Consider the following 23639-nt stretch of genomic DNA (forward strand, 5'->3'; position numbering starts at 1 on the left):
AATCCACTTAGACTTCACCTTCTATTATGAATATGAATTAAACGAATTATTCGCTTGTGTCTTGATCCGTAGAAATCCCTAAATCATGTTAATATCTTTTTCGAGAGTAAGAACAACTGACTCTAGGTTGATTAATTGAAATCTCTTTCTAATTAAAACCCCTATCGTCGCATTAACTCGAGCTATGGATTCCCCTATTAGATTTGACTCTAATCCGATAGATTTATTGTTGTCCTATTTCTAGGATTGCATGCAACTCTACTCAATTATGCTAGATCTACTCTTAAACAGAGACTTTTGCTCCACTAAAATAAGCACATTAAACATGAATTAATATCCCAGAAATATTAAAACAAGAAATAAGCATACATAATTGAGAACAACAATCAAGTATTTATTGTGTAAAAATAGAAATTAAATAAGAGGGTTCATCATAAGTTTCATCCTCCCTAGGTATCTAGAGAATTTAGTTCATAATTCTGAATAGAAACATTTCAAAGTCAGAATAACCACAAGACATAAAAAAACTCAATAAAACTTCAAAAGAAATTAAAAGAAGATATTTGATCTTGATGGAAATCCGCTTTCGAGTTGATTTCGATAGTGCCCGTATGTCTTATTCTAATGGGTATTTATAAACTTTAGAATGCCTGTATGGAATTGCTCAGCCCATGTGGATCCCAAAAACAACTCTTTTTGTCAGATTTTGGCTCATTTTTCGCTCCTATCGCTCCCCAAATGCTCTCCTAAGTATAGATACATGAATTTAAAGGATTAAGAGCATCAAATTCACTAATTTGCATAATTAATCATCCAAAAATGGATTAAGAATGAGATTAAAATATGTTACTTTTATATCTTATCAAACACCAACTTAGATGAATATAAATTCATGAATCCTAAATAGTAAAACTTCCATACCAAATATTCGTCCATAACTTTCCACCAAGCTATTTTATACAGGAAGTAAGAACCTCTCCAACTGTTTATAAATACTACACATGTCTTAACTATAACCCTATATTTCCCATAAACGTGTAAATATTATCAGGCCACAAATGTGTAGAGAGGAGAATAAATTGCAAAAAAGGGAAGAAAATGATAACATAATACCATAGACTTACAAATGCCTAAAATAGTGTTTCTCTTAAATCTGAAAATGAGAGAGGGTATACCACCACTGTGTAGGCTGTTATAAAAAGGATTATGCATGCAACATTAACCTTTACATAAATCTTATAGCTAAAAATAAGCAAAAGTTGAAGAATTTGAGAAGTTGGATGATGAGGGTTGAGGGAAAAGGGAAAAGGGAAAAAGAAAGAAAGTACGGAGCTTAAAGAGTTAAAGGATTCAAGAATAGACTAGTAAGCTTGAAGGGTTAAAGGGATCGGGAAGAAAGTAGTAAGCTTGAAGGGTTGAAGGAAAAGGGAACAAAGTAGAGAATTTAAAGAGTTGAAGCAAGATGGAAGAACACAGGTAAGAAAGTAGGGAGGTTCAATAGTTGAAGAAAAATAGAAGACTGTAGGGAGCTTCAAGGGTTGAAGGAAAACAGAAGATTGTAGGTTGAATGAATTGGGAAGAAAGTAGAGAGCTTAAAGGATTGAAGAGGAAGGGAAAAACATAAGGAGCTTAAAGGGTTGAAGGAAGGAATACGATTTTTAGATTCTTAAGTCATTGTGATTTTTGTCCTTTTTTTTTAAGAAAGAAAGAAAGATAAATTAGAGTAATGGGACTAAAACCACAAGATAACCATTTTCTATATTAAAGACGTTAACAATTTTTACGACTTAATATCACTCCCAAGCCTCGGAGCAAGAGCACTCGACATTGATGTATCCTCAATCATGGCACTGACAGTAGGCTCAACCTCGAAACTAAAAGTAGGTACAGAAAGGTGATGCCTACTCCCACACCTTGGAGCAAAGGCACTCTTCATTAATAACATTTGAATCTCTACACTGGTAGTAGGAGTCATAGAAATAGATGAAAGCTCGATATTATTTGGAAGCATAGAAATGTGATGCTCTTATAGACGAGCATCGTGGCCTTAATTCGATGGATCGAAAACCGTTGCATTATGTGAAATGCTATCACCGACATACTTAAGGTAATTACACAATAAAAAATAATTCAAAAGATAAAACTCCTAGTGCGACTATTCTATTCGTTAAATGCTGACCGCTGATGCAAATGAAAGGTCGATAAATATTATAGTATTTGAAAATTTTAAAATTGTGTAACACCAACATATATGAATATAAATTCATGATTTACTAAAAAATATATAAATTCATGAATCCTAACTAGTATAAAGTCTGTACCAAACAGTCGTCCATAACTTTCAACCAAGCTATTTTCTACAAGAAATAAGAACCTCCCCAGCTATTTATAAACTCTACACATGTCTTAACTATAACCCCATATTTCCCCAAAAACGTGTAAACATTATGAGGGAGCAAATGACTAGAGAGGAGAATAAACTACAAAAAAAAGGACAAAAAAGTAACATAATACCATGGACTTACAAACACATTAAATAGCTTTTTTCATAAAGTTGAAAATGAGAGAAGGTAGAGCATCATCGCGTAGGCTACTATAAAAAGGAATATCCATACAGCTTTAAACTTTATATACATTGTAAAGCAAAAAAAGAAATAAAAGCTAAAGAAGATAAAAAATGGGATGAGGGTTGAAGGAAGAGAGAAGAAAGTAAGGAGCTTGAAAAGTTGAAGCAAGATGGAAGCACATAAAGATCTTTAAGGGTTTAGGGAATTAGTGAAAGTAAAGAGTTTAAAGGGTTGAAGGAAGAGGGAAAAACGTAGGGAGCTTGAAAGGTTGAAGGAAGGCGTGCAATTTTTGTGCAATTTTCTTGCTGTAGTTTTCAAAGTCTTGGGTCGTTTTCATTTTGTCTTATTCTAAATAAAAAAAATTATAGTGAGAAAAAAAACCACAATAAAACCATTTTCTATGATGAAAATGTTAACAATTTTTACGGCTTTAAATCAGTCCCAAGCCTCAGAACAGTTGCACTCAATATTGATGGCTCTTCAATCTCGGCACAGACAGTAGGATCAACCTCGAAACTAGTAGTAGGAATAGAAGGGTGATGCCTACTCCCACACCTCAAAGCGAGCACACTCGTCATTGATGACTTCTCAATCTTGACACCGATAATATTTTGAGGCATAAGAATGTGAAGCTCCCGTAGAAGAGTATTGCCACCTTCATTTGATGGATCAACAACCGTTGTATTATGCAAAACGCTATCATCGACATACTTAATGTAACTAGGCAATAACAACAATCCAAAATATAAAACTCTTAATGTGACTATTCTATTTGTTAAATTACGATTGATACAATACATTGTTGCAAATGAATGGTCGATAAATATTATCGTATTTCCAAACTTTTGAATTGGGTAACACCAACATAGATGAATATAAATTCATGAATCCTAAATAGTAAAAAGTCCATACCAAACATTCGTCTATAACTTTCCACCAAGCTATTTTATACAGGAAATAAAAACCTCCCCAAATGTTTGTAAACTTTACACATGTCTTAACTACAACCCCATATTTCCTAGAAAGGTGTAAACATTATCATGGAACAAATGAGTGGGGAGGAGAATAAATAATAAAAAATGGAACAAAACAAAATTATAATACCATGGTGATAAATCGTAATTTATACATATTTTTACCCCATGCTTAACACATTTTATGGATGATTTTTCCTTAGAATTGGTGAATTCGATGCTCCTAATGCCTTAATTTCATGTTTTATACTTAGGTGAGCATAGGAGAGCGAAAGGAACGAGAAACAGGCTAAAAAACGGAGAAAATAGACCAACGTACAAAATCAACACGGCTTGGACTTCCTAACAAGGGCAGACCACATGGCCGTGCCAATTTGGCAGAATCAAAACACGACCCACACGGGTGGACCACACACCCATGCCTCTTTAACAGGCTTGACCACTGCATGAAGTAATCACATACGAGCGTGTCCCTGTCGAGCCCAATTTTAGTCTAATTCGGAAAAGGCCAATTTTGAGGGTTCTTTGGCATTCCAAAGCCTATAAATACACCCTAGAGGAGGAGGAAAAGGGACACACAGAGAAAGAGACAGGGAACTGCTCAAGGAAAGCTGATTGATCCATCTCAGAAGGCGGATTCATCATCAAGACTGAAGAACTCCCCTCAATTTCCCTTCAGGATTTTTGGGTTTTTCTTTATGTTTTGTATTCATTATTCTTCTGAAATGTTTACCTTTTTAGTTATGAACTAAAACCCCTAAATACATAAGAGGAATGAAACCTAAGACGAATCTTGTTATTATTTTCTGAATTGTATGATAAATATTTGACTTGTTCTTAATTATGTGTTCTTAATTCTTGTTTTGATATTCCAGGATATTGATTCAAGTTAAGCTCTTATTCAGAGGAGGAATAGACCCTGTCTAAGAGTACATTTGTCATAATCAAGTGGAGTTGGTTGCGCGCCTAGAGATAGGGTGACAAGATTTTGCCGGATTAGGTTGAAACCTAATAAAGGGATCCATAGATCGAGTTAATGCAACCCTAGGGAGTTAATTAGAAAGAGATTTCAATTATTCAACCTAGAGTTAGACGTTGTTAGTCTCGAGAGAGATAATAATATAACTTAAGGATTTCTAATGATCAAGTCAAATGAATAAACCGTCCGATTCAGAGTCAAATAACAAGTGAAGTCTAGGTGGATTTTTCCTTAGGTATTGTCTCAATCAATCGAGTTTTCCAAAAGTCATTCCCGAATTCTATTTTCTGTGATTTTTTAGTTTAGTTAATTAGTTAGTTAAAACAAACTCCATTCTTCTTAGGCTAGATAATAAAAAGACAGTCATTACTAGTACTTTTAGTTCCTTTGGGTTCGACAATCTGGTCTTGCTAAAACTATACTACTATTCGATAGGTACACTTGCCTTCATCGTGATAATAGTTAGTTTCAAGAATGATTAATTATAAATTTATAAAACTTATCACACAAAATCACAATCAAGTTTTTGGCGCCGTTGCCGGGAAACTAAGATATTAGGAACACTCAATTTTTATTACTTTAGCCATTTATTTTTCTTTCAAGTTAATTCTATTTTATTATTATTATTTATTAATTTACTTTTTCTTTCTCTTGGCAGGTTTTTATAGTTTATGACTAGAAGAAACCCGTCAGGACCACTACTTTTTGACGAAGAGATCGATCACACGGTTCACAGAAACAAAGAGAAATAAGGCGGAGCTTAAGATACACAGAGAACGAGCAAGTGTATGATATTCAAACCTCAACCGAGGAGATGGCTGAAAACCAAGAAAATCCGCTACCTCCTGCGATTGCTGTTAATCAGAATCCTGCTCCGCGCACTATGTATGATTATGCTAAACCTAATTTAACAGGAACTGAGTCAAGTATAGTTAGACCTGCTATTGCTGCAAATAATTTTGAACTGAAACCTAACACAATTCAAATGATACAATAGTTTGTTCAGTTTGATGGTTTGTAGGACGAGGATCCCAACGCTCACTTGGCAAATTTCCTAGAATTTTGCGATACATTTAAAATTAATGGCGTTTCTGATGACATCATCCATCTTCGGTTGTTTCCCTTTTCGTTAAGGAATAAGGCTAAATGGTTGAACTCGTTACCACGAGGGTCAATCACTACTTAGGAACAAATGACCGAAAAAATTTTATTACATATTTTCCACCGGCTAAAACAACCAAAATTATGTAATGATATCTCTTCTTTTGTGCAGATGGATTTAGAAACACTCCACGATGCATGGGAGAGATACAAGGACCTTTTGAGAAGGTGCCCTCACCATAGGTTACCACTTTGGCTACAGGTTCAAACATTCCATAATGGACCAAATCCTTCGACTCGACAGATGATTGATGCAGCCGCTGGAGGAACTATCAATAATAAAACACCTGAGGTGGCTTACGAATTTATTGAGGAGATGTCACTGAATAACTATAAATGGCAAGTTATGAGAACAAAGCCGACGAAAGCACCCGACGTTTTCAACCTCAACGCGGTTACTATACTATCTAACCAAGTAGAACTCTTAAATAAAAAGATTGACGGTTTGTGTGGTTCAACTCAGGTACAGCCAGTGATGAGGTGCGAGTCGAATGGAAGAGGAGCATGCACAGAATATCAACCCTTCAACCCTAGTATCGAGGAGGAACAAGTCCAATATATGGGTAACAATAACTCTAGATCCCAAAATAACTCATATAGTAACACTTATAATGCAGGTTGGAGAAACTATCCCAATTTCTCGTGAGGCGGTCAAGGAAATCAAAGGCCACAACATCCTCCGGGTTTTCAACAACCACCTTACCAGTAAGAAAAGAAGCCGAACCTTGAGGAGATGCTAACCAAATTCATCTAGGTGTCAGAAACCCGTTTTCAAAATACCAAGACAGCACTTAAGAATCAACAAGCATCGATCCAAGGGCTCGAAACTCAGATTGGACAACTTGCCAAGTTGATTTCTGAACGAACACAAGGTAGCTTGCCAAGCAACACAGAATCTAACCCAATGGAGCAACTCAACACGATTACTAGTCAGGATGAGGAATGAACCAGAACCAAGGCAAGAAACTGAGATAAGCAAAGGCAAAGGTGAGGTAGACCACAATGAGCAGAAACCGGTAAGTACAGAATACAAACCTCGTGTGCCATACCCTAATGTGACAAGAAAAGACTGCTCTGATGAACAATTTGGTAAATTCCTTAAACTCTTAAAAAAATTACATATTAACTTACCGTTTATTGAAGCTCTATCACAGATGCCAAACGCAATGAAATTTTTAAAGGAGCTTTTAGCAAATAAGCAGAAGTTGGACAAGGCGTTACATGTGGAGCTAAACACAGTTTGCTCAGCTATTCTATAGAATAAACTACCCAACAAACTAAAAGATCTAGGGAGTTTTACGATTCCTTACTTAATTGGTAGTTTAGACGTTAATAATGCATTATCTAATTTAGGGGCTAGTATTAACGTCATGCCTTACAAAATGTTCAAACAATTAGGTCTTGGGAAACCCAAACAGACTAGGATGAGCATTCAATTAGCAGATAAAACTATAAGATTTCTTGGGGGTATTATTGAAGATGTGCTAGTTAAAATTGATAAATTTATATTTCCCGTTGACTTCATTGCTCTAGATATAGAGGAGGATAGCAACACTCATTTGATTTTAGGAAGGCCCTTTTTAGCAACTGCCAAAACGATTATTGATGTTGGCACAGGTGAGCTCACACTTCGTGTGGGAGACGAAACAATCACCTTTCAAGCTCGCAATTCCAACAACACATCGAAAATTGAAGGTGATTGTCTAAACCACTTTAGTAAAACTGACAATTTGGTGCAACCTACTTTGCAGGAAATGAGTTTGAAGGAAGAACATGAGTCATTTTCAAGTAATATTAGAGAACTATTCATGAAGAACGAAGGCTACAAATCGAGGAGCTAGATGAATGGCGGACGCATAAATCGAGAACACACGATAAACCAAAACTTCGTCAGGATGAGCTCAATACCTTTCCAAATCAACTTAAGGTTGGAGATAAAGTTTTATTAGATGTCGTAGATCCTCACATTGTCACTACCAAACCGAATGAAAAAATCCCTCTTATGATACTTAGCATTTTCCCATTCGGTACAGTCGAGGTAAATCATCCTAAGTTCGGCACTTTTAAGGTAAACAATACCCGCCTAAAACCTTATTTTAATGAGATTCACAGCAGAAATGAGGAGTATAAACTCCTCGAACCATCATGACCATTTAATGGAGAGGTAAGTCGAGCTTAGACTATAAGTAAGCACATCTCGGGAGGCAACTTGAGCACTAACTGTATTAACTTCTTTAAATTTTAGTGTTTAAACACCTAACTTACTAACAGAGCTCTTGAATAAAGGTTTCCCACATAGACATGGCCTAGCACACGGGCGTGCCTTAGGCCGCGTGGAAACAGGGCAAATATTTTTCCCAGCACGGGCTACAATAAATCACCACGGCCATGTGACATGGCCGTCGACGAACCTGCTAAAACAACAAGGGCGTGCAACACGCCCATGCCTTGAAACCGTGGCCAAACCTGTCAAATTAACATGGGCGGGCGACACGCCCATGCCAAGCAACCGTGGTTGAACCTTTTAAATTACTATGGGCGTGGGCCTACATACACGGGCGTGGGAGAAGCGAACGAAGATAGACACGGCCGTACGACACGGTCGTGCCTACCTATACGCCCAAGGAACACGGGCGTGGGCCAATTTTCAGACGTACCCAAATTTAAAATTTGCGACTCATACGGGCAAAAATTGGGGACCACAGGTGTGTTCTCTGGCCGTGTGCCCTAAAAATATATAAATAGGCTGCACTATTCATTGTTTTCTTCACCTAAAAACCCTAACCCTAGCCGCTGCAAGTCCATACGCCCTCCTTGCCATGCCCGTGCGCTGGTTCCCACTCTATTTTTGATGCCCAATCTCTCTCCCTTAGCGTTTGTTTACTCCTTTCACTTCTATTTTACTTATTTCTAATGCTTATTATCAAAATAATCTTCATTTTTCTCATTTTACTTTCATTTTGCTCATTATTCTATCATTTACTTTGCATTCTTAGGTTATTTATCATAACATTTCATGATTGAATCGAGTTATTAGGAAAGCCTCATTCTATTGTCATACCCATGCCATTACTATGCTCATTCTCATGCTATTGCCATGCTAATGTCACGAAATTATGCTATCAAATTGATTATTTTGGCTGAGTTTGGTTAGTATTAGTAGTTTTGGCTGAAATTGTTAGTTCAAATTCAAGCCTTTTCCATTTTCAAATTCGTTTACCTACTATTATTATTTTTATATTACAGGTATACAATGTCATCTTCACGTGGTAAAAAATCGACCGTCCCTGCTTCAAAGAAAAAGAAGGGAGCGTCATCTTCCTCGGGTCCTACCGCGAAAATTCGTCACCCTTTCCTACAGTTCCCCATTAGGCCCCAAGAAGAACTTTTCCAAATACTCTGGGCCTAACCTTTAATTGTGGGCCGCTGCATCGACTGGGCTGCAGTAGAACAAGTTCAGTTGGCTGATGCGGTTCGGACTCTCCTAACCACCGACCCATGGGAGCTTTTTTTTGGGATCATCGAGCCAACAAATCTCGAGGTCACGATAGAACTATGCTCAACATTTCATCTTCAGATCGTAATGAAAAACTACGATGATTCCGGCACGGTCCAATTTTGCCTAGGCAGATTAATCCGCTAGCTAAGCGTCCCAGAATTTGGTACTACACTGGGCTTATATACGGAGGAGTTCAAGGAGGAGAATGACTTACATGCTCTCAACCGCCACATCCATCGTTCTCCTTCACGGTGCTGGGACGCACTACTACTAGGTTGGGCCACCTAAAATCCTAGCCGCTCCAAGGCATCAGCTCTCCCTCTATCTCTGAGGTACCTACACGCCATTTTGGCTCACACGTTAACAGGAAGGCGAGAGAGCACTGGCGTCGTCAACACTCACGATGCCTACTTTCTATGGTGTATGTCACACGGGCATGTCATAGACCTTACTTATTTCATTGCCCTCGCCATTCAACACCAGACGGAGCGGCATAGGAAGGGGGTCATCTCTATTGGCCCCTATGTTACTCGGTTGGCTCAACACTTCCGGCTCCTCAACACCGTGGCCCAAGAATCATCCTTGACCCTCATTGGCCATATATCTTCACAAGGCATCTCGAGCATGCCAAGCATGAGGATGATCGAAAAGCGCCGAGGAACGTACCCTCCCTAATATCGTCTCACCCAATCTACTGAGGAGGAGGCCCCCGAGGACATTACTGATGATGTCCCTCCATGTTACGAGGACCCACCGTCTCAGCCACCACCACTTTCTCGTCCAGTTCATGCAACTGCTTCATACACTGACATCTCTGAGCACCTAACTCAATTCGAGTAGCAGTGTTTTCAGCGCTTCGATCACATTAATGCTACACTACACCAGATTTGTCAGCACTTCCACATCTCATCGCCACCCCCACCTCGCGAACCATTTAGCGATGAAGAAGTTTAAAAACTTTTATTTATTATTTTATGTTTTTACTTTTATTTTATTTTAAGACTACTTTTTATTTTTCTTTCACCTTATTTTTATTAGGACTTATAATTATTATTTTACAATCTTTAATTTTGGTTAATTCATATTAAGTACTTACCCTTCCTTATATATTTCTAAAAGAGTTCCTGATTCTATCACAGTTATAAAGAGCTTCAAAGCTCACTATTACTCAGGGACTCGAAACTCCACTGAGAAAGGTTCTCTACGACTGCCATGTCCTGCTCGACCACGACCATAACCGACTTCAGATATAATATTCTTTTGGCGCAGGACTTATGGACTAATGAACCGCTACCACTGCTGGAGTATCCACCCTCAAGCCGATTATTCTCCAAACCTCCAATTCAAGGAAATACATTCATCACTCAGGAAGTTTCACTTCTCTCCCTATCTTATTTTTAGATTCTCTTCTATAGATCTATCTTTGTACATTGAGGGCAATGTACATCTTAAGTCTGGAGGGTATTCATTTCACTATCAGAAAAACCCTTGAATGATTGCCTTGTTCTCTTGAAAAGCTCTCATATCATGTTTAGGATACATTTTGATTGATTTATGATTTTTATTGATATATCTTAAATTAAAACATAGGCATTCATGCATTGATTATTTAAACTTTAAGACATTAGAGAATTAAGCATGATAAGTTGATTTTTAAGAATTTAAAATTTTAGGTTGTTTCCCCAAAGTTAGGTATTATCTTGAGTTGGAATTCACAAGTTTAAACATCTAAAAGCCATAATTTTTGTGAGATCTTGAACCTTTAGAGCATCTATTATTTCTTTCATGCTCACTTTCATTATGAGTCCGTCAGTATTGAATTGTTATTCTAGAACTTGCTTGATTATGCATGTCAAGACCACACCATTTGATTTCATATGTCAAGATGATAAAGGCACTTAGGATTAACCCGCTCCTACCATGAAAAGCCTACCTCCACGATTAACCCTTAGTAAACCCTGTTGAGCTAACAAGCCATTTCTTGTATTACCCTTAATATTAACCCTTAACCCATTATTGTTGGAATCCCCTCAATTATTTTGATTCATATTTTTGTCAAGATTTGAGTTGAATAAATTGCTTAGTTATGTCTTGCTCTTAAGAGTTAATCTATGTTATTTGACTTGTACTTAAATAAAAAAAAGTGTATATATATTAGTAGTAATCTTTTATTTTTGAGCTTAAGTATTTAAATTCCATATTCTGAGAAGAAGCTCTGTTGTACGCAAGTGATGATTAAATCTTTTTCTAGTTAAGTGATTTTTCAATTCAATCTCGATTCTAACCCTTTCTTTCAGCTTGTGACCACACCCCCTAACCAAGCCTCGTTACAACCCTCTAAAGACCTTTTGATTGATGCTTCATCTCAATTTATAGAGGTGGAGATTTGATTTTCATGCAAGCCTATGGTAATGACTTTTCATTATTGACTATTGAGTGCTTCATTTATTGTCCTTAAACACCTCGAGTGATTTGAGTGAATCTTTAGTGAGGATGTCAAACTCTGTGACATTTTGAATCAAAGGTAATTACTTAGACGACGGGAGACACTTATGTTTTCATGATAAAATACTTAACTTGGAATGTTTGAAACTTTGATGTTCTTTCAGTTGAATTTTTAATGTATGATTACCTATAGATTATTTTTAGATATTATCGATAGAAATTATAAGTTGAGAAGAATTTATTTTGATTATGAGTTGAAAATTTTGCTTAAGGACAAGCAAATGCTTCAGTGTGGGGGTATTTGATAAACCATAATTTATACATATTTTTACCCCATGCTTAACATATTTTATGGATGATTTTTCCTTAGAATTGGTGAATTCGATGCTCCTAATGTCTTAATTTCATGTTTTATACTTAGGTGACCGTAGGAGAGCGAAAGGAACGAGAAACAGGCTAAAAAAAGAGAAAATAGGCCAACGTACGAAATAAACACGACCTAGACTTCCTCACACGGGCAGACCACATGGCCATGTCAATTTGGCAGAATCGAAGCACGACTCACATGGGTGAACCACACACCCGTGCCTCTTTAACAGGCTTGACCACAGCCTGAAGTAATCGCACACAGGCATGTCCCTACCGAGCCCAAGTTTAGTCCAATTTGGAGATGCCAATTTTGAGGGTTCTTAGGCATTCCAAAGCCTATAAATACACCCTAGAAGAGGAGGAAAAGGGACACAGAGAGAAGAATATAGGGAACTGCTCAAGAAAATCCGATTGATCTGTCTCAGAAGGCAGATTCATCATCAAGACTGAAGATCTCCCCTCAATTTTCCTTCAGGAGTTTTGGGTTTTTCTTTATGTTTTGTATTCATTATTCTTCTGAGATGTTTACCTTTTTAGTTATGAACTAAAACCCCTAAATACCTAAGGGGAATGAAACCTAAGACGAATCTTGTTATTATTTTCTGAATTGTATGATAAATATTTGACTTGTTCTTAATTATGTGTTCTTAATTCTTGTTTTGATATTCCAGGATATTGATTCAAGTTAAGCTTTTATTCAGGGGAGGAATAGACCCTGTCTAAGAGTACATTTGTCATAATTAAGCGGAGTTGGTTGCGCACCTAGAGATAGGGTGACAAGATTGTACCGGATTAGGGTGAAACCTACTAAGGGGATCCATAGATCGAGTTAATGCAACCCTAGGGAGTTAATTAGAAAGACATTTCAATTATTCAACCTAGGGTTAGACGTTGTTAGTCTCGAGAGAGATAATAATATAACTTAGGGATTTCTACGGATCAAGTCAAATGAATAAATCGTCTGATTCAGAGTCAAATAACAAGTGAAGTCTAGGTGGATTTTTCCTTAGGTATTGTCTCAATCAATCGAGTTTTCCAAAAGTCATTCCCGAATTCTATTTTCTGTGATTTCTTAGTTTAGTTAATTAGTTAGTTAAAACAAACCTCATTATTCTTAGGCTAGACAATAAAAAGACAGTCATTACTAGAACTTTTAGTTCCTTTGGGTTCGACAATCCGGTCTTGCGAAAACTATACTACTGTTCGATAGGTACACTTGCCTTCATCGTGATAATAGGTAGTTTTCAAGAACGATTAATTATAAATTTATAAAACTTATCACACAAAATCACGATCACATGGACTAACAAACACGTTAAATAGCTTTTCACCAAAAGTTGAAAATTAAAGAAGGTAGGGCATCACTACGTAGGCTGCTATAAAAAGGATTATACATGCAACATTAACCTTTACATACATTTTATAGCCAAAAATAAGTAAAAGCTGAAGAAGTTGAGAAATATGATGAGGGTTGAAGCAAGAAGGAAGAAAGTATGGAGCTTAAAAAGTTGAAAGAATTAGGAATAAACTAGGAAGCTCGAAAAGTTGAAGGAATAGGGAAGAAAGTCAGCAGCTTGAAGGGTTGAAGGAAGAGGGAAGAAAGTAGGGAATTTGAAGAGTTGAAGCAAGAGGGAAGAACATAGGGATCTTTAATGGTTGAATTAAATGGGAAGAAAATAGGGAGCTTCAAGGGTTTAAGAAAAAAGGAAGATTTTTAGGTGCTCGAGGGTTGAATGAAAACAAAAGATTGTAGGGGGCTTAAAGGGTTGAAGGAATCAGGAAGAAAGTAGAGAGCTTAAAGGATTGAAGGAAGAGGAAAGAACATAAGGAGATTGAAGAGTTGAAGGAAGGGTGCGATTTTTGTGCGACTTTCTTGTTTTAATTTTTGTCTTATTTTAAAAAAGAAAAAGAAAGAGAAATTAGAGTAGTAGGCCTAAAACCACAACATAACCATTTTTTATATTAAAGATGTTGGCAAATTTTAAAACTTTATATCACTCCCAAGCCTCAGAGCAAGCGCACTCGACATTGATGGAGTAAATGACGGTTACGCCTACTCCCATACCTTGGAGTAAAGGCACTTGTCACTAATAACATCTAAATCTTTGCACTAGTAGTAGAGGTCGAAGAAATAGACGAAGTCCTGATAATATTTGGAGGCATAGGAATGCGATGGTCTTGTAGAGGAGCATTCTGGCCTTAATTCGATGGACCAAAAATTGTTACATTATGGGAAATGCTATCACCGACGTGTTTAACATTATTACTCAATAACAAAACCCAAAAGATAAAACTCCTAATGTAACTATTCTATTCGTTAAATTGTGACCAATAGAATACGTTGATGCAAATGATAGGTCGAAAATATTATCGTATTTGCAAAACTTAAAATTGTATGACACCAACATGAATGGATATAAATTCATGAATCCTAAATAGTAAAAATTCCATACCAAAAATCATCCATAACTTGCAACCAAGCTATTTTATACAGGAAATAAGAACCTCCCCAGCTATTTATAAACTCTACACATGTCTTAACATAACCCTATATTTCCCCACAAATGTGTAAACATTATGAGGCAACAAATAAGTAGATAGGAGAATAAATTGCAAAAAAGGAACCAAAAAAGTAAAATAATACCGTGGTCTTACAAACACCTTAAATAGCATTTTTCTTAAAGCTAAAAATGAGAGAAGGTGGAGCATCACTACGTATGTTGCTATAAAGAGGAGTATCTGTATAGCATTAACATTTATATATATTTTAGAGGAAAAAAAAAGTAGAAGCTGAAGAAGATGAGAAATGGGATGATAAGGGTTGAAGGAAGAGGTAAAAAAGTAGGGACCTTGAAAGGTTGAAGGAACCGAGAATAAATTAGGAAGATCGAAGGGTTGAAGGAAGTAGGAAGAAAGTAGGGAGTTTGAAGGGTTGAAGCAAGAGGGAAGAATGTAGGGATCTTCAAGGGTTGAATGAATTGGGAAGAAAGTAGAGAGCTTCAAGGATTGAAGGAAAATGAAAGATTGTAGGGAGCTTGAAGGGTTGAAGGAAAAGGAAAGATTATAGGGAGCTTGAAGTGTTGAAGGAATTGAGAAGAAAATAGGGAGCTTGAAGGGTTGAAGGAAGAGGGAAAAACGTAGGGAGCTTGAAGGGCTGAAGGAAGGCGTGCGATTTTGTAGTTGTAATTTTTAAATTCTTAGGTCATTTTCATTTTTTGTCTTATTTTAAAAAAAAAAGAATTTTTCGTAATGGGACTAACACCACAATAGAACTATTTTCTACATTAAAGATGTTGACAATTGTAATAACTTTATATCAGTCCCAGGCCTTGAAGCAAGTGCTCTCGTTATTTTTGGCTCCTCAATCTCAGCATTGACAATAGGTTCAACCTCAAAATAGTAGTAGGTACAGGTGGGTGACACCTATTCCCACACATTGGAGCAAAGGCACTCACCATTATTGGTATATGAATCTCTACACCAGTAGTAGGCATCGAAGAAATAGATGAAGGCTCAAAAATATTTGGAGGCATAAGAATGTGATGCTCTCATGGTGGAGCATCATCACCTTAATTCGACGGATTAAAAACCGTTGCATTATGCGAAATGCTATCACTGAAGTACTTAATATATTTACGCAATAATACAATCCAAAAGATAAAACTCCTAATGCGATTGTTCTATTTGTTACATTGAGACTGATAGAATACGTTGATTCAAATGAAAAGTTGATCAATATTATTATATATGAAAAACTTAAATTTATGTCACACCAATATAGATGAATATAAGTTCATGAATCCTAACTTGTAAAAAATCTATGAAACATTCCTCCATAACATTCCACCAAGCTATTTTATACAAGAAATAAGAACCTGCCCAACTATTTATAAACTATACATGCCTTAACTAAAACTCATATTTCCTCGGAAACGTGTAAACATTATCAGGAAACAAATGAGTAGAGAGGAGAATAAACTACAAAAAGGGGGAAAATAGTAACATAATACCATAGACTTACAAACACCTTAAATAGATTTCCTCCTAGATCTAAAAATGAGAAAAGGTAGAGCATTACCGCGTAGGCCAATATAAAAAGGAGTATCCATGTACCATTAATCTTTACATACATTTTAGAGTAAAAAAAGAAATAAAAGTTGTAAAAGATAAGAAATGGGATGATGAGCGTTGAAGGAAAAGGGAAGAAAATAGGAAGATTGAAAAGTTGAAGGAATCGGGAATAAACTAAGAAGCTCGAAGGGTTGATGGAGTTGGGAAGAAAGTAGAAAGCTTGAAGGGTTGAAGGAAGAGGGAAGAAAGTAGAGAGTTTGAAGGGTTGAAGCAAGAGGAAAGAACATAGGGATCTTAAAGAGTTGAATGAATTGGAAAGAAAGTATGGAGCTTGAAGGGTTGAAGGAATTTAGAAGAAAGTAAGGAGTTTGAAGGGTTGAAGGGTTGAAGAAAGAGGGCAGAACGTAGGGAGCTTGAGGGGTTGAAAGAAGGAATTTGATTTTTGTACGATTTTCTTGCTGTAACTCTTAGATTCTTAGCTTGTTTTCATTTTTGTCTTATTTAAAAAAAAGAGAGAGAAATTAGAGTAGTGGAACTAAGGCCACAATATAACCATTTTCTATGTTGAAAATGTTGACAACTGTTACTACTTTATATCATTCCCAAGCCTCAAAGCAAACGCTCTTAACATTGATGGCTCATTAATCTCGACACCTACAATAGGCTCAACCTCAAAACTAGGAGTAGGTATAAGAGGTTGATGCCTACTCCCACACCTTGGAGCAAACGCACTAATCATTAATGACATCTGAATCTCTGGACCGATGGTTGGCATAAGATAAATAGATGAAGGCTCGATAATATTTGGAGGCTTAGAAATGAGATGCTCTCATATAGGAGCATCACTACTTTAGTTCAATGAATCAAAAACCGTTGTATTATGCAAAATGCTATCACCGTCGTATTTAACATAATTATGAAATAACAACAATAAAAAAGATCAAACTCCTAATGTGGCTATTCTATTCGTTAAATTTTGCCCGATAGAATATGTTGATGCAAGCGTAAGGTCAATAAATATTATAGTATTTGCAAAAATTAAAATTGGGTAGCAACAACATAGATGAATATAAATTCATGGATCCCAACTAGTAAAAACTCCATACCAAACATTCATCCATAATATTCCACCAACCTATTTTATACAGGAAATAAGAACCTTCACAGTTGTTTATAAACTCAACATGTCTTAACTATAAGCCCATATTTTCTAAGAAATGTTAACATTATGAGGGAGCAAATGAGCAAAGAGGAGAATAAATTGCAAAAAAGGGAACAAAACAGTAATATAATACCATAGACTAACAAAAACCTTAAATAGTTTTTCTCCTAAAGTTGAAAATGAGAGAAAAAAGAGCATCATTGTGTAGGCTGCTATAAAAAGGAGCGGTCAACCACATTTCAGTTCAATAAATTTTCTTCCATGTCTGCAGTGATTTCTTCCATGTCTGCTTTGAAATATGTAAGAAAGGGCTATGAAGCTTACCTTGCCTTTGTTTTGAACACTAAAGAGTCTAAATTAAAGATTGAGTAGGTACCGATAGTAAGTGAGTATTTGGATGTGTTCCCGGAAGAACTGCTTAGGTTACCTTCTATTCAGGAAGTAGAGTTTGGCATTGATTTGATTCCCAGCACTGCACCTATTTTGATTGCTCCGTATGGGATGGCCTCGACGAAATTAAAAGAGGTAAAAGTTCAGTTACAGGAGTTGACAGACAAGGACTTTGTGAGAACGAGTTTTTCACCTTAGGGTGCTCTCATATTATTTGTGAAAAAAAAAGATGGTTCGATGAGGCTATGTATAGATTATCAACAGCTCAATAAGGTGACAATAAAGAACAAGTATCCTTTGCCAAGGATTGATGATCTATTTGATCAATTGAAGGGAGCCACAGTATTTTCAAAGATAGACTCGAGGTCCGGCTATTATCAATTGCGGGTTAAAGAGTCAGATGTGCCTAAGACTGCCTTCAAAACATGGTATGGCCACTACGAATTTATTTTTATGCTGTTTGGGTTAACGAATGCTCATACCGTGTTTATGGATCTAATGAATTGAATATTTCGGCCATATTTGGACAAGTTTGTTGTGGTGTTCATCGATGATATTCTGATTTATTCAAGAGATGAGGTAGAGCATGTCGAGCACTTGAGAACTATTTTGCAGACTTTGAGGGACAAGCAGCTGTATGCCAAGTTCAGTAAAAGTGAATTTTGGCTTTGTGAAGTTGGGTTTTTAGGACACATTCTTTAGGGAGACGGTATTAAAGTTGACCCGAGTAAGATTTTAGCTATTGTTGATTGAAAATCACCAAGGAATGTGACGGAGGTCAGAAGCTTTTTAGGCTTGGCTGGTTATTACAGACAATTTGTTAAAGGGTTCTCAATGATTGCCACTCCGATGACGAGTTATAACAAAAGGATGTTAAGTTTGAGTGGACAGAGAAGTGCCAACAAAGTTTTGAGAAACTGAAAGCGCTGTTGACTGAAGCTTCGGTGCTAGTTCAACCCGAGCCGGGAAAGGAGTTTGTGATTTTAGGTGATGCATCCTTGAATGGATTAGGATGTATGCTTATGAAAGAAGGCAAATTCATATCCTATGCATTTAGACAATTGAAACCGTATGAGAAAAATTACCCGACACATGACTTAGAACTAGCCGCCATTGTGATTGCATTGAAGATTTGGAGACACCATTTGTATGGTGAGACATGCCGAGTATTCACCGATCACAATAGTTTGAAATACCTAATGACTCAAAAGGAATTAAATCTAAAGCAACGGAGATGGTTAGAGTTGATAAAATATTATGAGTTAGTAATTAACTACCATCTGGGAAAGGCGAATGTAGTCGCCGATGCCCTAAGTAGAAAATCCTTATTTGCTTTAAGAGCCGTGGATGTGCAGTTAGCTTTATCAAACGATGGTGTGGTTGTAGCAGAGTTGAGAGCTAGGTCGATGTTTCTTCAAGAAATTTGTAAAACTCAGAATAACGACAATAATCTACAAACCAAGAGACCTTAGTGTGAGTTAGGTTTTGAATCTGATTTTCAGATTGATTTTGATGGTTGCTTGATGTTTCCAGATAGGTTTTGTGTTCCTAAAGATACCGAGTTGACTCACAAGATTTTGCATAAGGCACACAATAGTCGTTTATCAGTACACCTCGGTAGTACGAAAATGTATAACGACTTAAAGAAAACATACTGGTGGAATGGTATGAGGAGAGATATTTTCAAGTTTTTTGCGAGATGCTTAATTTGTCAACAAGTGAAAGCCGAACACCAAGTGCCTTCAGGATTGTTACAGCTTATCATGGTTCCCGAGTGGAAATGGGATCGAATCACCATGGATTTTCTAATGGGCTTACCTTTGACACCTAGTAAGAAAGATGCCGTATGGGTTGTAGTTGATCGATTGACGAAGTTGGCTCATTTTATTTCGGTACGTACCGACTACTCGCTTGATAAATTGGTTAAGTTGTATATTTTTGAAATTGTGAGACTTCATGAAGTACCCTTATCGATTATATCGGATAGAGATTCGAGGTTTACCTCGCGGTTTTGGAAAAAGTTGTAAGAAGCCTTGGGCACGAGATTGAATTTTAGTGACGCCTTTCATCCACAAACCGACGGCCAATCCGAAAGAGTGATTCAAACCTTGGAAGACATGTTGAGATATTGTGTTCTAGAATTCCAAGGTAGTTGGGAAAAGTACTTACCTTTGGTTGAGTTTGCCTATAATAATAGTTTTCAGACGAGTTTAAAAATGGCATTTTATGAGGCATTGTATGGTCGGAAGTTTCAAACTCCCTTGTATTGGACAAAGCTTAAGGAAAATCAGATCCACAGGGTTGACTTGGTCAAAGGAATTGAGGACAAAGTAAAAGTAATTAGAGATTGTTTAAAGGCGGTATCAGATAGGCAAAAGTCTTATGTGGATTTGAAAAGAAAAGAAACTGAGTATCAAGTGGGCGATAAAGTATTTTTGAAAGTATCCCCATAGAGAAAAGTCCTGAGGTTTGGTAGAAAAGGCAAGTTGAGTCCCCATTTCATAGGACCTTACGAGATCACTGAAAGGATAGGACCAGTAACTTATCGGTTGGCTTTACCGCCTGAGTTGGAAAGCATCCATGAATTCCATGTGTCTATGTTGCACCGTTATAAATCAGCCCCTCACATGTGATTTCACTGACAGTGGTTGAGATTCAACCAGACATGACTTATGGTGAAGAGCCGGTCAAGATTTTGGCTCGAGAAGTCAAACAGTTGAGAAACAAGAATATCGCCCTAGAGAAAGTGTTCAGGCATAGGCATGGGTTAGAGAAGGCTACGTGGGAGCCCGAGGAGGCCATAAGAAACCAATATCCGCACTTGTTCACCGGTAAGATTTTCGAGGACGAAAATCCCTAACGGGGTAGAATTGTAACATCCTAAATTAGGGCCTAAATGAAATCGTGGTTTTGAAACCACAAATTCGAGGTAGAAATATTCATATTGATAAAGTTTTAAGGTCTACTGTGTGATTAAATAACTATGTGAAAATATCGATGTGAAATTTTACCGATAAGGTGTCCAATTGAGTTAAAGGACTAAATTGTAATAAGTGAAAAACATGTATTCTAGTTTATTAAGGGACTTAAATGTGATGAGATTTGAAATTTGAAGTCCTTATTTTGTAATTATACCATTATATGTCATTATGGACAAAAATGGACATAGGAGGGATAAAATATCAAAGTTTTAATAGAAGGGCATTTTAGTCTATTGGTTAGTAAAAGAATTAAAAGGGAAAAATAGTCAAAAATTTGTGTTTATCTCCATCCTCCTTGGCCGAAATTTTCAGGAAGCTATAGCTAGGGTTTCTTTCATCTTCAAGCTCAAAAGTAAGTGCATCCTAGCCCCGTTTTCAATATTCTTTATATTTTTGAAATCCTCATAGCTCGATTTAGCTATTTCTATCCTTAATTTAAGCTAGGATTCATGTCCAAAAATATACCCATGAATGACATGCTTATGCTTTGATGTCTAATGGAAGAATATGAAAGTTTAATGTGTGATAAATAACTTTTACTAGGTGGTTTTTGGTGAAATTGATAAAAAGGACATAAATATAAAAGTTGTAAAAACTATGTGTAAGTGTGTGAATAAACGAAAAGTTTAGTTTGGTATAAGAGAGAAAATGATTCGGGTAGGCTTGGATAATGAGAAAAATTGGGTACTTTTCATTTTACGAGCCTAAGGGCAATTTAGTAATTATGTAAAACTTTAAGGGCAAAATTGTAATTTTACCATAGTGTGATTTTTGGACTGAATTGAATTGTGCGTGTATAAAACGAGCAAAATGTGCTATTATAGATCAAGAGGGACGAGGAATAGACCTTGACTAAGGAAAAGACAAGGTTGTGGATTAAATCGCAAATTGTCACATTTTGTACCGAGGTAAGATTGAGTGTAAGTAATTCAACAATTTCATTATTATGTGTTTAATACTTAATATTATATGAAATGTGTATATATGCCTTGATGGAATTGACTTGTGATGATTCCTTGAAAATGTGATGATAGCTTTGTATCTCAGAAGTCTCGGGTGACCCTGAGGAATGCTTGGGATAAAAGTGTCAAAACCGTTAGGCAAGTATGTGTTAGTTGATAAAGTGTGTAAAAATTGCCTTTTGATGATTAGGGGTCATTGTTTTCTGGCTAATCTCATGCTATTTGATGAATTTGATGTAATTCTTGGTATAGATTGGTTGACCACTCATGATGTGGTAGTGAATTGTGGAAGAAAATTTCTTGACCACTTTCACATTTCAGTTCAATAAATTTTCTTCCACAATTCACTACCACATCATGAGTGGTCAACCAATCTATACCAAGAATTACATAAATTCATCAAACGGTAGTAGCATGAGATTAGCCAGAAAACAATGACCCCTAATCATCAAAAAGCAATTCTTACACACTTTATCAACTAACACATACTTGTCTAACGGGTTTGACACTTTTATCACGAATTCAGTAGATTCAACAAGCAAGTTCTTATCAAACACCAATTTCATGCAAACATATGAATGGGTAGACCCCGGATCAATCAAAGCAACAACAGTAGTATCAGAAATAGAAAATGTACCTGTAATCATATCAGGAGATAAGCGAAAATGGCATAGTTCCTTACTGGTGCCCTGCCCTCGGGTCTCATAGCAGACTCCCTAGGTGCACCCTTACTACTTGCTCCACTACCCAGATTCCTCTGAGGTCTTCCCTTATTAACCGTGTTGTCTGATCTCACTCCTTGAAAATTTCCTGTTTCTGCCCTCTTGGGACATTCCCTAATAAAGTGATCAGGGGAGCCGTACTTAAAACAAGTCCTATTACTTCCTCGACACTCGTCGGGGTGACGTCTCCCACACTGGGGACATCTTGATCTATCGGGTCGAGCATTTCCAACACTAGCAATTGAGGTAGTCTCAGATTTCGAAATTGAATACTATTTACCCCTATTCTTGGTCGAATAGCCAGCAGAAGCATTAGATTGAGTAGTGAACTCTCTTGACTTTTTGGATGAAGATTGAAAAGATTTGCTCAGTTGCCTCTTCCTCGAGTCTCGGGACTCCAAATTGGCTTTTCGCTTTTCTTTAGCCAATTCTTTAGCCTTGCATGCTCTCTCAACCAACACAACAAACTCTTTCAACTCAAGGATACCAACCAACAATCAAATGTCTTCGTTCAACCCATCCTCAAATCTTTTACACATGATGGTTTCAGTAGATACACATTTCCGAGCGTATTTGCTAAACCTCACAAATTCATGCACATAATCGGTAAATTTCATTTTACCCTATTTCAAGTCGAGAAACTCTTTCCTCTTTTGGTCCATAAACCTTTGGCTGATGTACTTCTTGCGAAACTCCTTTTGGAAGAACTCCCAAGTCACTTTCTCCCTCGACACAACCGATACGAGGATGTTCCACCACTGGTAGGCTGAGTCTCTTAGAAGTGATACAACACACTTCATGCACTCTTTCGGTGTGCAAGACAACTTATCAAAGACCTGGATGGTGTTCTTGAGCCAAAATTTCGCTCTTTCCAGGTCATCATTTATGTTAGCTCAGAACTTTTTATCTCCTTGCTTTCTAATTCGGTCAACCGGAGGCCTTTCCCTTCTCACCATCTCAACAACTTGGGGGGCTACAAGGGTAGGCTGAGGAATAGGCGGGGGTGGGGGAGGTTGAACACCCGGGTTTGTCCAAACAAACTCAGTGTACCAAGCATTCATCATGAGAAGGAAGGCTTCTCTACCTCCTTCTCCTCTACTAACAGTCTCAGGTCTACTATCAGATGGTACTGCTCCTTCAGTGGGAGCAGACGTGTTATTTTCTACATCGTCAGTAACTGCTCGTTCGGGATCCATTTACTATATAAATCACAATTAAATTATTTGTAGTTGTCACACTATCATAATATATGTATGGCATGTATAGCTAGACTTCCACACTCGCTACGTGGTCCTAAAACCAACTAAACCCGGTTATGATACCAATAAATGTAACACCCCTTACCCGTGTTCGATAC

The 23639-nt window shown here is 37.0% G+C and overlaps 1 non-coding gene across 1 annotated transcript; it reads right to left on the reverse strand.

Annotated features, from left to right (window-relative positions):
- Positions 1–5759: 5759 nt before the first annotated feature.
- On the reverse strand, positions 5760–5867 carry LOC121209032 (small nucleolar RNA R71). The gene has a single exon (XR_005904150.1). It is a non-coding gene; the product is annotated as a small nucleolar RNA R71 (small nucleolar RNA).
- Between the last annotated feature and the right edge of the window lie 17772 nt (positions 5868–23639).

This window comes from Gossypium hirsutum, chromosome A10 (assembly GCF_007990345.1).
Source record: "Gossypium hirsutum isolate 1008001.06 chromosome A10, Gossypium_hirsutum_v2.1, whole genome shotgun sequence".
NCBI lineage: Eukaryota > Viridiplantae > Streptophyta > Magnoliopsida > Malvales > Malvaceae > Gossypium > Gossypium hirsutum.